The sequence below is a fragment of the Zalophus californianus genome, chromosome 14, assembly GCF_009762305.2.
Source record: "Zalophus californianus isolate mZalCal1 chromosome 14, mZalCal1.pri.v2, whole genome shotgun sequence".
In the NCBI taxonomy this organism is placed as follows: domain Eukaryota; kingdom Metazoa; phylum Chordata; class Mammalia; order Carnivora; family Otariidae; genus Zalophus; species Zalophus californianus.
The window spans coordinates 30,246,347-30,259,469 of NC_045608.1; the positions used below are offsets into that span (position 1 = coordinate 30,246,347).

The following is a 13,123-nucleotide window of genomic DNA, read 5'->3' on the forward strand; positions in this document are numbered from 1 at the left end:
TGGAAAGTGATAGAGCCGCGGAGCACAAAATCGGAACTTTTAGAAGTCGGTTCCGCTGAGGGACGTCACTCCAGCAGATAAGGGAAGGTGAAAACCTCGCCGCACAGTGTGGTCTCAGGACCCTCAGGGACACAGAAAGACGGGGGTGCCTGAGTGCAGCAGAGCTCCCAGGTATCAGAGCGGGGAAGCCGGCTGCAGAGACGGAGCCGAGGCGCGGGCTGTCAGCTCGGGGTTGCCATAAACTGTGATCCGCGGCCCAGTTGGGCCACTGCACCTCCAGCAGGGACCCAACAAGCAGCAGAACCGGGGAGACTCCCCTTCCTCCCCCAGGAGGAGCGGCGCAGGAGCACGCCGCAGGGATCTGCTGGATTTGGAGACTCCACACGGGGTTGGGTGCCAGAGATAGAAACGCTTGGTCACAGGCCAGGTGAGCACGGAGTGCAGCCGGAGACCGGGGAGACGGGAGTGATTGCTTTTCTCTGGGGGCGCACTGAGGAGCGGGGCCCCAAGTTCGCAGCTCCTCCGGGCAGAGAGTGGGAGGCCACCATTTTCACCCTGGTCCTCCAAAGCTGTACCGAGAGCTTGCAGGGAACAAAAGCTCCTGAGAGCAAACCCAAGCAGCTTGCTTAGCCCGGCCCCAGCAAGGGCGGGGCAATTCCGCCTCCAGCAAAGACATTTGGGAACCACGGCAACATGCCCCTGCCCCAGAAGATCAGCACAAACAGCCAGCAAGCCAAGACCAAGTTTACCGATCAAGGAGAACAGGAGAACTCCAGCGCTAGGGGAATACTGCACATAGAATTCATGGCTTTTTTACCATGATTCATTAGTTTTTCAAAGTTAATTTTTTAACTGTTTTTTTTAATTTTTTATTGTTATGTTAATCACCATATATTACATCATTAGTTTTTGATGTAGTGTTCCATGATTCATTGTTTGTTCATAACACCCAGTGCTCCATGCAGAATGTGCCCTCTTTAATACCCATCACCAGGCTAACCCATCCCCCTACCCTCCTCCCCTCTAGAACCCTCAGTTTGTTTTTCAGAGTCCATCATCTCTCATGGTTCCTCTCCCCCTCTGACTTACTCCCCTTCATTCTTCCTCTCCTGTTATCTTCTTCTTTTTCTTTTTTCTTAAAATATGTTGCATTATTTGTTTCAGAAGTACAGATCTGTGATTCAACAGTCTTGCACAATTCACAGTGCTCACCGTAGCACATACCCTCCCCAATGTCTATCACCCAGCCACCCCATCCCTCCCACCCCCAACCACTCCAGTAACATTCAGTTTGTTTCCTGAGATTAAGAATTCCTCATATCAGTGAGGTCATATGATACATGTCTTTCTCTGATTGACTTAGTTCACTCAGCATAACACCCTCCAGTTCCATCCACGTCGTTGCAAATGGCAAGATCTCATTCCTTTTGATGGCTGCATAATATTCCATTGTGTATATATACCACCTCTTCTTTATCCATTCATCTCTCGATGGACATCTTGGCTCTTTCCACAGTTTGGCTATTGTGGACATTGCTGCTATAAACATTGGGGTGCACGTACCCCTTCGGGTCCCTACATTTGTATCTTTGTGTTAACTGTTTTTTGGGTTTTTTTTTTTGAATTTTTCTTTTTCCCTTTTTCAAACAACATCTTCTCAATCCCTTTTTTAAAAAAACATTTTTTATTTTTCATTTTCAGAGTCATATTTTATCCCTTCATAGTAGTTACCCTTATTTTTGGCATATATATATAAGTTCTTCTCTCTTTAAAATTTTGATATACACTTTCTTCTAACAGATCAAAATATACCCTAAATCACTGGTGTATGGCTTTGTTCTAGTCTCCTGCCTGATCACAGTTTCTCCCATTTTTCTTCTTTTCTTTTTTTTTTTATCTTCTTTCTTCGTTCAAACAACTTATCTTATCCATTCCGTTTATAAAATCTTTTATAATTTTCATCTTTACAGTCATCTTCCATCCCTTCATTGTATCAACCCTTATTTTGTACATATATAAGTCTTTCTTCCTTTAAAATTTTAGGAGGCACTTTCTTCTAACAGACCAAAATACACCCAAAATCTAGTGTGTGGCACTGATCTATGCACTAGCCTGATCATATCTGATCATATTCTGTTTTTGTTTGTTTTTATCTTTTGCTTTTTCTTTTTTTTCTCTTTCTTTCCCTTTCTATTCCCCTGGTTTCAGGTCTTTTCTGATTTGTATAGAGTATATTTGCTGGGGACGTCGTTAACCTGTTAGCATTTTGTTCTCTCATTCATCTATTCTCCTCTGGACAAAATGACAAGACAAAAAAAAATCATCTCAACAAAAAGGACAAGAGGTACTACTCTCTGCCAGGGACCTACTCAATACGGACATTAGTACGATGTCGGACATAGAGTTCAGAATCATGACTTGAAAGATACTAGCTGGGCTTGAAAAAAGCGTGGAAGTTATTAGAGAAACCCTTTCTGGAGAAATAAAAGAACTAAAACCTAACCAAGTCGAAATCAAAAAGGCTATTAATGAGGTGCAATAAAAAATGGGGGCACTAACTGCTAGGATAAATGAGGCAGAAGAGAGAATCAGCAATATAGAAGACCAAATGATGGAAAATAAAGAGGCTGAGAAAAAGAGAGAGAAACAACTGCAGGATCACGAGGGCAGAATTCGAGAAATAATCGATAGGATAAGACAAAACAACATTAGAATAATTGGGATCCCAGAAGAAGAAGAAAGAGAAAGAGGGGCAGAAGGTATATTGGAGCAAATTATAGCAGAGAACTAACCTAATGTGGGGAAGGAAACAGGCATCAAAATCCAGGAAGCACAGAGAACCCCTTTCAAAATCAGTAAAAATAGGTCAACACCCCGACATCTAATAGTAAAACTTACGAGTCTCAGAGACAAAGAGAAAATCCTGAAAGCAGCTCGGGAGAAGAGATATGTAACCTACAATGGTAGAAACAGATTGGCAACAGACCTATCCACAGAGACCTGGCAGGCCAGAAAGGACTGGCATGATATCTTCAGAGCACTAAACGAGAAAAATATGCAGCCAAGAATACTATATCCAGCTAGGCTGTCATTGAAAATAGAAGGAGAGATAAAAAGCTTCCAGGACAAACAAAAACTAAAGGAATTTGCAAACACAAAACCAGCCCTAGAAGAAATATTGAAAGGGGTCCTCTAATCAAAGAGAGAGCCTAAAAGCAGCATAGATCAGAAAGGAACACAGACAATATACAGTCATAGTCACCTTACAGGCAACACAATGGCACTGAATTCATATCTTTCAATAGTTACCCTGAAGGTAAATGGGCTAACTGCTCCAATCAAAAGACACAGGCTATCAGATTGGATTAAAAAACAAGACCCATCCATATGCTGTCTGCAAGAGACTCATTTTAGACCCAAAGACACCCCCAGATTGAAAGTGAGGGGTAGAAAACCATTTACCATGCTAATTGACACCAAAAGAAAGCTAGGGTGCCAATCCTTATATCAGACAAATTAGATTTTAAAACAAAGACTGTAATAAGAGATGAAGAAGGACACTATATCTTACTTAAAGGGTCCATCCAACAAGAAGATCTAACAATTGTAAATATCTATGCCCCTAACATGGGAGCAGCCAATTATATAAGGCAATTAATAACAAAAGCAAATAAACACATTGACAACAAGACAATAATAGTGGGGGACTTTAACAGCCCCCTGACTAAAATGGAAGATCATCTAAGCAAAAGATCCACAAGGAAATAAAGACTTTAAATGAAACACTGGACCAAATGGACTTCACAGATATATTCAGAACATTCCATCCCAAAGCAACGGAATACACATTCTTCTCTAGTGCCCATGGAACATTCTCCAAATTTGATCACATCCTAGGTCACAAATCAGGTCTCAACCGATACCAAAAGATTGGGATCATTCCTTGCATATTTTCAGACCACAGTGCTTTGAAACTAGAACTCAATCACAAGAGGAAAGTTGGAAAGAACTCAAATATATGGAGGCTAAAGAGCATCCTACTAAAGAATGAATGGGTCAACCAGGAAATTAAAGAAGAATTAAAAAAATTCATGGAAACCAATGAAAATGAAAACACAAATGTTCAAAATCTTTGGGATACAGCAAAGGCAGTCCTACGAGGAAAATATATAGTAATACAAGACTTTCTCAAGAAACAAGAAAGGTCTCAAATACACAACCTAACTCTATACCTCAAGGAGCTGGAGAAAGAACAGCAAATAAAGCCTAAACCCAGCAGGAGAAGAGAAATCATAAAGATCAGAGCAGAAATCAATGAAATAGAAACCAAAAGAACAGTAGAAGAGATCAACAAAACTAGGAGCTGATTCTTTGAAAGAATTAACAAGATTGATAAACCCCTAGCCAGACTTATCAAAAAGAAAAGAGACATGACCCAAATCAACAAAATCATGAATGAAAGAGGAGAGATCACAACCAATACCAAAGAAATACAAACAATTATAAGAACATATTATGAGTAACTCTATGCCAGCAAATTAGATAACCTGGAAGAAATGGGTGCATTCCTAGAGATTATCAACTACCAAAATTGAACCACGAAGAAATAGAAAACTTGAACAGACCTATAACCACTAAGGAAATTGAAACAGTCATCAAAAATCTCCCAACAAACAAAAGCCCAGGGCCAGATGGCTTCCCAGGGGAACTCTATCAAACATTTAAAGAAGAATTAATACCTATTCTCCTGAAACTGTTCCAAAAAATAGAAATGGAAGGAAAACTTCCAAACTCATTTTATGAGGCCACCATTACCTTGATCCCAAAACCAGACAAAGACCCCATCTAAAAGGAGAATTACAGACCAATATCCTTGATGAACATGGATGCAAAAATTCTCACCAAAATACTAGCTGATAGGATCCAACAGTACATTAAAAGGATTATTCACCACGACCAAGTGGGATTTATCCCTGGGCTGCAAGGCTGGTTCAACATCCGCAAATCAATCAACGTGATACAATACGTTAACAAAAGAAAGAACAAGAGTCATATGATCCTCTCAATAGATGCAGAAAAAGCATTTGACAAAGCACAGCATCCTTTCTTGATCAAAAATCTTCAGAGTATAGGGATAGAGGGTACATACCTCAATATCATAAAAGCCATCAATGAAAAACCTACAGCGAATATCATTCTCAATGGGGAAAAGCTGAGAGCTTTTCCCCTAAGGTCAGGAACGCGGCAGGGATGTCCACTCTCACCACTGCTATTCAACATAGTATTAGAAGTCCTAGTCACAGCAATCAGACAACAAAAAGAAATCAAAGGCATCCAAATCGGCAAAGAGGAAGTCAAACTCTCACTCTTTGCAGATGATATGATACTGTATGTGGAAAACCCAAAAGACTCCACCCCAAAACTGCTAGAACTCATACAGGAATTCAGTAAAGTAGCAGGATATAAAATCAATGCACAGAAATCAGTGGCATTCCTATACACCAGCAACAAGACAGAAGAGAGACAAATCAAGGAGTCGATCCCATTTACAATTGCACTCAAAACCATAAGATACCTAGGAATAAATCTAACCAAAGAGGCTAAGGATCTGTACTCAGAAAACTATAAAATACTCATGAAAGAAATTGAGGAAGACACAAAGAAATGGAAAAACGTTCCATGCTCATGGATTGGAAGAACAAACATTGTGAAGATGTCAATGCTACCTAGAGCAATCTACACATTCAAAGCAATCCCCATCAAAATACCATCCACTTTTTTCAAAGAAATGGAACAAATAATCCTAAAATTTGTATGGAACCAGAAGAGACCCCGAATAGCCAGAGGAATATTGAAAAAGAAAAGCAAAGCTGGCAGCATCACAATTCCGGATTTCCAGGTCTATTACAAAGCTGTCATCATCAAGACAGTATGGTACTGGCACAAAAACAGACACATAGATCAATGGAACAGAATAGAGAGCCCAGTAATGGACCCTCAACTCTATGTCCAACTCATCTTTGACAAAGCAGGAAAGAATGTCCAGTGGAAAAAAGACAGTCTCTTCAACAAATGGTGTTGGGAAAATTGGACAGCCACATTCAGAAGAATGAAACTGGACCATTTCCTTACACCACACACAAAAATAGACTCCAAATGGTTGAAAGACCTAAATGTGAGACAGCAGTCCATCAGAATCCTAAGGGAGAACACAGGCGGGAACCTCTTCGACCTCAGCCGCAGCAACTTCTTCCTAGAAACATCGCCCAAGGCCAGGGAAGCAAGGGCAACAATGAACTATTGGGATTTCATCAAGATAAAAAGCTTTTGCAGAGCAAAAGAAACAGTCCACAAAACCAAAAGACAACCAACAGAATGGGAGAAAATATTTGCAAATGACATATCAGATAAAGGGCTAGTATCCATAATCTATAAAGAACTTATCAAACTCAACACCCAAAGAACAAATGATCCAATGAAGAAATGGGCAGAAGACATGAACAGACATTTTTCCAAAGAAGACATCCAAATGGCCAACAGACACATGAAAAAGTGCTCAACATCACTCGGCATCAGGGAAATCCAAATCAAAACCTCCATGAGATACCACCTCACACCAGTCAGAAAGGCTAAAATTAACAAGTTAGGAAACGACAGATGTTGGCAGGGATGCGGAGAAAGAGGAACCCTCCTACACTGTTGGCAGGAATGCAAGCTGGTGCAGCCACTCTGGAAAACAGTATGGAGGTTCCTCAAAAAGTTGAAAACAGAGCTACCACACGACCCAGCAATTGCACTACTGGGTATTTACCCCAAAGATACAAATGTAGGGATCCGAAGGGCTACGTGCACTCCGATGTTTATAGCAGCAATGTCCACAATAGCCAAACTGTGGAAAGAGCCAAGATGTCCATCGACAGATGAATGGATAAAGAAGAGGTGGTATATTTACACAATGGAATATTATGCAGCCATCAAAAGGAATGAGATCTTGCCATTTGCAACGACATGGCTGGAACTGGAGGGTGTTATGCTGAGTGAAATAAGTCAATCAGAGAAAGACATGTATCATATGACCTCGCTGATATGAGGAATTTTTAACCTCAGGAAACAAAGTGAGGGTTGCTGGAGTGGTGGGAGGTGGGAGGGTTGGGGTGGCTGGGTGATAGACATTGGGGAGGGTATGTGCTACGGTGAGCGCTGTGAATTGTGCAAGACTGTTGAATCACAGATCTGTACTTCTGAAACAAATAATTCAGTATATGTTAAGAAAAAAAAAAGATAGCAGGAGGGGAAGAATGAAGGGGAGTTAGGTCGGAGGGGGAGATGAACCATGAGAGACAATGGACTCTGAAAAACAAACTGAAGTTTCTAGAGGGGAGGGGTGGGGGGATGGGTTAGCCTGGTGATGGGTATTAAAGAGGGCACGTTCTGCGTGGAGCACTGGGTGTTATGCACAATGAATCATGGAACACTACATCAAAAACTAATGATGTAATGTACGGTGATTAACATAACAATAAAAATTTTAAAAAAATAATCACACAACAGAGAGACAATCAGACAGGGGGCCTCTGGATGGAAGACAATGGCTCCAATAAAGCTACTTCACACACACAACATTCAAACCTAAATCTCCCCGAACTCTAGATATAACTACCAACTGACAGGAATTAGAGGGCACAGAGGAGCACATATAGTGACTTGATGAGAAAGTAGTCAGCAAAAGCCTGAGTATGGAAACCCTACAGAAGAAACAACCCAGACCCTTCTGCCAAAATTTACAAGAAGTTAGGGGGGGTATACTCTAGAGTAAAAAATTCTTAAGGGGCATATCAATCCCTCTTGGAGAAATATTTGGAACCTCTTTGGATACTGGTTCAAACAAACTGTAAAGAGAACAAAACAACATACACATTTATAAGACAACTGAAGAAATATGAACTCTGACAGGATATTTGATGACAGTAGTGACTGTTAATTTTTAACTGAAATAGTTACAGTACAAAAAAGGTCTTTGGGAAGCCTGGTTGTGGATAAGTTTTCCTCATGGTTATGAGCCTTGTCCCAAATATAAAATACCCGGTGTTAACTAAACTTTCACAATATATGTATGGCAGGTCCTTATGCTGTATACCTTAAATTTACACAGTGCTGTATGTCAATTCCATCTTAATAAAACTGAATGAATGAACGAACGAACAAACAAACATACTTGGAAGGTGGGGAGTTGACAGTCAAAGGTGAAGTACAGGGTAGTATAGCTCAGCGCCTAAGGGTGACTTTAGCCCAGGTGTCAGTCCCTTTGCAGGGGGAAAAAAAGAGGACTGTGAGAAGAGCTGGTTTGGGAAGAAAGACACTCAACTCAGATTTTACTATGTTGAATTTTATTTTATTTGGTTATTACTACCTTAAATAGCCTTGGGCCAAAAAAAAAATTCTTTCTTAAAAAGTCCTAAAGTTAAAATCCTGGCTTAATTGGGTACACTTTATTCATCTTTAGTTCGTTGGATTTTGAGGTTCAGTTTTATGAGACCACCTATAGAGAAAGAAGCAACTTCCCCCTCCAGTTGAGATGGGAGCTTTTCTACTCCCACTTTCCCTGAATCAGATCCCCTCAGTTAATTGGAAATTCCACTGAAGCTGAAAGTGAAAGTTGTTCTGATTAACTGCTGGCTTCATTTCAACTTTGAGCTTACTCAAGGTCTAGTGGCATGAATTCCTTAGCTGTGATTGCTTAAGGAAGGTTTGTTCTTGCCAGTATTTCCAAAGTACATGGCTCTTTCCAAGGCTACTCAATTATTGCTTCTGGGAAGTCAAAAGAACTCTGCTCTCCCCAACCAAGATGTGGCACAGGGACTTTGAAAATGCAATGTAACAGGAAATACTCAGCCTGTAGGAATGGTGAGGCAGAGTTCACTGGAAGTCTGGGAGCAGCAATGCCAGCACCACCCAGGGTGACAGGTGAGCTGTGCAGGTCTCCGCTACACATTTACAGCAGACCCACAAGCAATCCATCTCTTGTTACAGATGGGCAAAAAGTGTAGCATGACTTACTGGCTTTTCTCTATGGGCCACAACCCACTTTTCCAGCCCTATCTCAGGCTACCTGCTACCCCTCCTTCTCCCCATGATCGTGCTATTCTTGGCTCTGACACTCCATCTCTCTCCACACCTCCCTGCACACCTCCTCCAGAAAGCCACCATGACTACTAGTCCACCCAAAATAATTCTCTCTAAACTACTGAACCACAAAATACTAGAACTGCTTAGCTCTCACTACCCTGTGTTCATATTTATCTTCCAGTTCCCCAACTTGACTAGCACCTCGGTAAAAGGATCTATGTTTTTCTTCATCCCACACAGTTCTTGGTACAATGATCAAAGAAGGCACTTAATAATTTTATTTGTAAATATAATAATTTGTATAAAAATAATTTTATTTTTCTATATAATAAATCATTTTATTTGTATAATTTGTCTCTTTAGTAGCTCAGGAGTACAATATTTTGATGGAGCAGCCAAGAGTAAAGACATGAGAAACACTGGCAATTTAGGCTGATAGCATTTTTCCTCTTCTGTAAAAAAAGTGCATCCAGCAAAATTCTTTCCGTGTGAAACAACCAACACCAGCCTAGTCCTCCACATCTATGCAAACCCTTTGAGACTAACAGGAAAATAAACCAGCCTCAGTCAATGGATGGCCTAACCATAGTTAGTAGAAGTAGATAAGCAGGTAAAACCACTCAGTTTAGGTTCCAAAACATTTTTGAAGGGAAAAGCTACTTATAAGTACTGTAAGTGCCTCCATTATTATTAGCATTCCTGACTTCACAAATGACAGTAACATTTTCTTTCTAACTTTAATCCATGCTAAATTTTAGTAAGTATCAAATGAGAGACAGATGACCAAAACATCTGACCCATGGTGCATGCTCACAGCCAATAACATAGGCAGAAAACTGATTCTAGCTCATCTGGAAATCCGGAAGATTCCAGTTTGCTTTACCATAAGCACAATCAAATAGCAGAACACTGAATGTTCCCTACAGGTGGGAACAAAGCAGATCAAATAAATGAATCCTGTTCTTAAACGGGAACAAGGAGGAAGCACTATGTGTTTTTCTGGAGTGTGACATTTTATAGACAAGAATTCCTGTAGAACTTGAAGTTCTCAAGGCAGAGAGGAAGGAGAGCCTCATCATCAGAGTTAGTATTCTGTGAAGGGCATACTGTCCATCGGCTGGAGAAAATGCATTGGTAGGTCTAGTAAAACCCAATTTCACCCCCCCCAAATCGAAGGGGGAGACAAACCATGAGAGACTATGGACTCTGAGAAACAAACTGAGGGTTCTAGAGGGGAGGGGGGTGGCGGGATGGGTTAGCCTGGTGATGGGTATTAAAGAGGGCACATACTGCATGGAGCACTGGGTGTTATATGCCAACAATGAATCATGGAACACTACATCAAAAACTAATGATGTAATGTATGATGATTAACATAATATAACAAATAAATAAATCCCAATTTCAAATGGAGAGCCTCTAAGCCTCATTATTCAGCTATTAACAGGAAGTAACATATCCTTTGTTAATTCTATATTCTTGCCCAGTAGGGTATGGGGAAAAAATATATTCATTCAATATTAGATCATCTTCTGTCATCAACAAAGAGCAGGGAAGCTACAACCTTACCCCAAAGACTCCTGACAACAAAGAACACACCAGCGACAACAAACTCAGAGCAAGTGTCCCAATGTGACAAGGGAACCCAGCTTCCCTCTGGTGCCTGTGAAGAACTGGGGGAAAGGAGTACGGGGGGCTGCCAGCCAGATCAGAGCAAGCTGCCTTCAGCTGAGCAGGGGACAAGTAGATAGGAAACATCTAGAATCTGTAAAGATGAACTCACTTTTGGACACCTGAAAAATCCTGTTACATATGAAGAGTGACCCTGGCATTAGAGACAGAGGATAGAAGCCATGGGGGTCCAACTCCCCAAGAAATGGCCACACAATGAGTAGGGATGATGATAGCAATGATGCAATTATGTAGACTATGCTTTTCATGTATATTATTTCACTTAAATTCCCATAGTAACCTTATATGGCAGAGAACTATTCCCATTTCACAAATATGAAAACTAAGTCTTAAAGGGGTTTAGTCACTTCCTTAAGCTGGAACTTGAACCCAAGTCTACTTGAAGGCACAGCCATAGTCCTAACCTTTGTTCTTATGTCTCCTGGCTTTTGTCTTAATCTCTCATTTTAGCTATAAGGACACAAGTTTTAGTTATATCTGAACAGCAGGAACCAACAGTTTGCCAACAGGATCTTAAGGCTCCTATTAGGATAAACTTTTGTAGTTGCCTGGGCAATGTTGAGACATTTATAGATGTAACTCCTTCACCTAGCTTTAAGCAAAATTAAAGCATTCATATTGTTAAAAATGAATGAAAAAGATATCTGGAAATAGGCTTTAAAAACCAGAAAGCGCTACTCATGAGAAAGGGAGAAAGGTGGGAGGAAGGGAAGGGAATGGAAGGGAAGAGGGTTCAATACAATAAGAGGACTGCAGTTGAACTATCCTAAAGTGAAGGAGAAGAACCTTCAAGATACAGAGAAACAGTCTGCAAAGTGCTGCAGGTTAGAGGGCCAAAGGTTTGGTCTGCCTGCTTTTCACACAAAACTATCCAATCCAGTGAAAGTACCACACAATTGTAATATTCTCTGCACAGTTTATCACATAATAGGTTTGCTGTTATTCAAGTCTAGAGAAACAAAATATTGCCTTTACATTGTTCTTTTCCTTCTAAGACCCACTGGCTTGAGTCTAGTTGACCTACATCAAGTGCTTAGTACTAGCAAGATTCTAAGTGCTTTATGACCCTCCCACTTAATCCTCACAATACTCATTCTCATGCTCCATTTTGCAGATGAGGTCATAGAGCTGCCCCATTATTAGGTGAGTGCTGTGGCCAGGATCCCAACCCAACAGGCAGACGCAGAGTAGGACAATTCACCGTGGGGATCCTTTCCCTTGTCCAGGCAAACAGCATTATGCAAATTACAGTATTGATGACCATAAAGCTACTCAATTATTGATTCTGGGAAGTCAAAGGCATTCTGCTCTCCCCAACCAAGATGTGGCTTTAAAAACATCACCACAGGAAACACAAGGACCAAACACCAAGAAAGTACACTCCTAACCTTAAATTTTCTTCTCAAAGTATAGAGATGGGACTCTAAGGACATGCAATATAAGAAAATGCAAACTGACACAACAGAAAAACTTGAAAAGAACTATTGCACTATTAGATTCTTGAATTTAGCAAGCATAAATAACAGGCTTAAAACTCACTAGGCATGGTCATTTTCTGAGTTTGCCTTCAATATAAAAATAAAGCAAGAATAGAGAAAACCATTCTTTTTAAAAAATCTCCTCCCATTTCACATTACAGTATGAGTATTTATGCAGTCTGATAGCCATAACAAAAATTTTAAATCTGTAAATAAAAAACAAATATAACTTTTCAAAATAATGTCAGTAAAACTGGAGCAAGAAGCTGAATTCCATCAAATGATTTCAGTAGGACCCCAAGAAGAGGAGCAAACACTCCTCCTGCACGTGTTATTGCAAAGACATTCTCATCCTTAACCCACTTCACTAAGCTTGAGAAAACAAGTTTCCTAAGAGAAGTTCAGCAGTGTTTCAAAGCTGACTTCTTACTCCTTCCTCTTCATAAAAACCATGAGATCAAAACATTGATGAACTTCAAACTCTGATTTCACCTTTTCAAGTTCAAGAAATGCTCAAAGCCTCAGCCTTGGGATTCACACATGTAAACACCTTACTTAACTTGTTTTCCAAGTAGTACCAAACAGAAAAACACATAATCAGAACCTTTTTTCAAGTCCCACATAAATTCTTCTATTTTCTTATTTTAATTACATGATCAATTATGAGCTCTCCACATATCTTTCTTTGCTTCTTTAAAACTATTTTTAAATTATTATTTTAAATTACCATAAAAACTTTCTACAAAACTGACATGAATACTAAACCAATACATTATTTCTTATAATCCACTTAGTGTTTCTAAGATAAGTAGCCAAAGCCTATCCCA

The 13,123-nt window shown here is 40.2% G+C and overlaps 1 protein-coding gene across 1 annotated transcript in view; it reads right to left on the reverse strand.

The window, feature by feature from the left end:
* LDLRAD4 (low density lipoprotein receptor class A domain containing 4) overlaps window positions 1–13,123 on the reverse strand; it is a 447,499-nt gene that overhangs the window by 212,865 nt on the left and 221,511 nt on the right.